This window comes from Myotis brandtii, unplaced genomic scaffold (assembly GCF_000412655.1).
Source record: "Myotis brandtii unplaced genomic scaffold, ASM41265v1 scaffold1287, whole genome shotgun sequence".
NCBI lineage: Eukaryota > Metazoa > Chordata > Mammalia > Chiroptera > Vespertilionidae > Myotis > Myotis brandtii.
The window spans coordinates 1,157-4,395 of record NW_005354537.1 but is presented as its reverse complement, the minus strand read 5'-3'; the positions used below and the strand labels follow the sequence as shown (position 1 = coordinate 4,395).

Here is a 3,239-nt window from a genome sequence, read left to right as displayed (position 1 = left end):
CTCGAATAGCTGCAGCAATCCTGAGAAAGAAGAACAAAGTAGGTGGGATCTCAATACCAGATATCAAACTGTGTATTACAAAGCCACTGTTCTTAAAACAGCTTGGTACTGGCACAAGAACAGACATATAGATCAATGGAATAGAATAGAGAACCCAGAAATCGACCCAAACCACTATGCCCAATTAATATTCGACAAAGGAGGCAAGAGCATACAATGGAGTCAAGACAGTCTCTTCAATAAATGGTGTTGGGAAAATTGGACAGATACATGCAAAAAGATGAAACTAGACCACCAACTCACACCATACACAAAAATAAACTCAAAATGGATAAAAGACTTAAAAGTAAGACGGGAAAACCATAAAAATACAAGAGGACAATATGATGGAAAAATGGGCAGAGGACCTGAATAGACATTTCCCAAACAGGATATAAAGATTCCCAATAGACATATTAAATGATGTTCAACTGTTCAACTCATTCATCATCAGAGAAATGTAAATGGACACCACCTGAAATACCACCGAACACCTGACAGGATGCCAATCATCCATAAATCAATAAAAAGTGACAAGTATTACCAATTAAGTGGAGAAATGAGAACATTGATGTACTGTCAGCAACATTATAAACACACTGGTGTAGCCACTAACAAAACACAATGATTTTCCAATACTTACTAAAGATACCAGGAAACCAGTGATTCCATATCCGGCAATTTATACAGAGAACACATATGGTCAGGGCACATATAAAAAAAATCAATTAATGCCCAGGTGAAGTTTCTATCTCTCCTAACTCGCCCTTCCTCCCTGAATTCAACAAAATCTTTAAGAATCAAAAAATAAAAGAAAATGGAGTGTGAATTTTTATAGAGGCTTTCCCATTTCCAATCCAGACTGTCCTCTGGCCAGAAGACATGGTAGAATATTACAATATTCTAGAAAATGATTTTCTAAAATATTCTTTTCTGATAGTACCTTAATAAGTGTAGACAACACGTAATGTGTACAAACACTAAGTTCTTAATTCATATAGATCAAAAAGCCTTTCTTTTATATCCCAAGGACCCCCAATTTGTTCCTTTTTTAAAAAATGTATTTTTTTATTGGTTTCAGAGGGCAAGGGAGAGGGAGAGAAAGAGAAACATCAATGATGAGAATCATTGATAGGATATCTCCTGCACGACCCCCACTAGGGAGCAAGCCAGCAACCCTGGCATCGGCCCTGACCAGAATCAAACCTAGGACATTTCAGTCTGCAGACCAGTGCTCTATCCACTGAGCCAAAGGAGCTAGGGCTCAATTTGTCCCTTGAGAACAAGAATTTAAAAGAGAAAGCAAAAGCCCCTAGAGATGTTAAAATACTAAAGGAAAACCCTGCGGGTGGAGTAGAAACTCGGGAAGGAAGTCATCCTCACCCAGGGAGGCCAGGTTGCTGCAGTTCTCCACCATCACCTCCAGGTACAATTTCCGCTGAGCTGGGTCCAGGCATTCCCACTCCTCCTGAGAGAAATGTATGGCCACATCCCTGAAGTTCAACGGTCCCTGAAAGAAAATAAATATTTACCAAGAGGTCACCAGAAGAGTTCATAATGTTATGCAACCTTAAAACAGTCTTAGGAGAAGACGTTGGGACCTACAGGAGTATCCTGACTCACCCATAAGATCACTTTGGCCAGTAACTTTCCTTGATATGATTTCGAACACTGACAAATGAGGATGACATATGTCCACAAATCCTAGATATGGATTTACGTTTACAGGAAAAAAACTTTAAAATTAAGGTAAAGACCTGGCTAGTTTGTCTCAGTGGATACAGTGTCAGACTAGGCATTTAAGAGTCCCGGGATTGCCCTAGCACCGGTTTGGCTCAGTGGATGGAGCGCCGGCCTGCGGACCAAAGGGTCCTGGGTTCAATCCCGGTCAGGGCACGTGCTTTAGTCGGAGGCAACCAATCGATGTGTTTCTCTCACATCGATGATTCTATCTCTGTTTCCCACTCTCTTCCACTCTCCCTAAAAATCAATGGAAAAATATCAGATGAGGATAAATAAAATAAAACAAAACAAAATAAAATAAAATAAAAAATAGTAAAAAAAAAGTCACGGGATTAATTCTGGTTGCACGCTCGATCCCCAGTAGGGGGTGAGCAGGAGGCATCCGATCAATAATTCTCTCTCATCATTGATGTTTCTCTCTCTCTCTCTCTCCTTTATTCTCAAAAATTAATAAAAATATATTTTAAAATAAATAAATAATAAAATAAAGGTATAGACACAGGCATATAGATTTCTGAATGCTGTGTTTGCATTGCTCAGGGTCAGTGGTGTATGTCATTTTCAGCTGGAAATGTCATGCTCGCTTGGAAGTATAAGGACTTCTTCTCAAGTGTGAAGTAGACCACAATGAAATGAACTTCTGTAGAGGCACAGATTCTGATCCAGGTTCTGAGCTGGGGCCTGTGTTTTCCACATGTGTCACAAGATCACTTTTTACCAATGTTTGTGCATCATGTGCCATACATTTGAATACTCAGAAAAAGAAAACACAAGAAAAAATTCATATGGAACTTTGAGCTAAAAAGGTTTGTTAATGGAATTCAGTTCTCATGGAATAGGACATATAGGAACTACAATCCTATTTAGAAACTTACTATGAGTAATCTTAGAACAAGATTATTCTGCCTGGTCCAGCTGGTGTTGCTCAGTGGTTGAGCACTGAACCATGCACCAAGAGGTCAATGATTAGATTCCTGGTCGTGGCACATGACCAGGTTATGGGCTCAATCCTCAGTGTGTGGTGTGCAGGAGGCAGCCGATCAATATTGCTCTCTCATCATTGATATTTCTATCTCTCTGTACCTCTACCTTCATTTCTGAAATAGATAAATATGTACTTGAGAAAAAAAAAAAGAAAAAATAGCTGAAATAATGTTAACAGTTAAAGCACAGAGACACACATTTTACAACTATGAAATCAAGATGGTTTAGTGATTCTGTAAATCTCATGAATCTATTTGTGTATGATCCTCTTTGTGTTTTATAAACAAACTAGTGGCCTGGTGCATGAAATTCGTGCACATTAAAAGGAAATTAAAGGTAATATTTTAATATTGCTATTTTCCCTTTCTCTATAACAGAAGTGTCCGGCTGGACCCACCTCCATTGGGCAACACCAAGACCCAGCCGGCCCCACCAAAGTCAAGCTCTGCCAGGTGGGGGATCCAGCCTCCCAT

General features: G+C 39.4%; 1 protein-coding gene across 1 annotated transcript in view; it reads right to left on the bottom strand.

Moving 5' to 3' along the window:
* LOC102245362 (zinc finger protein 883) overlaps positions 1-1,885 on the bottom strand; it is a 39,273-nt gene extending 37,388 nt beyond the window's left edge. The window contains exons 1-2 of the transcript XR_001360807.1: positions 1,663-1,885; positions 1,461-1,549 (exon numbers count right to left, since the gene is read on the bottom strand). The gene's annotated coding sequence lies outside the window, so the exon portion shown is untranslated. Of the gene's footprint in view, positions 1,550-1,662 lie in introns of the transcript that reaches the window.
* Between the last annotated feature and the right edge of the window lie 1,354 nt (positions 1,886-3,239).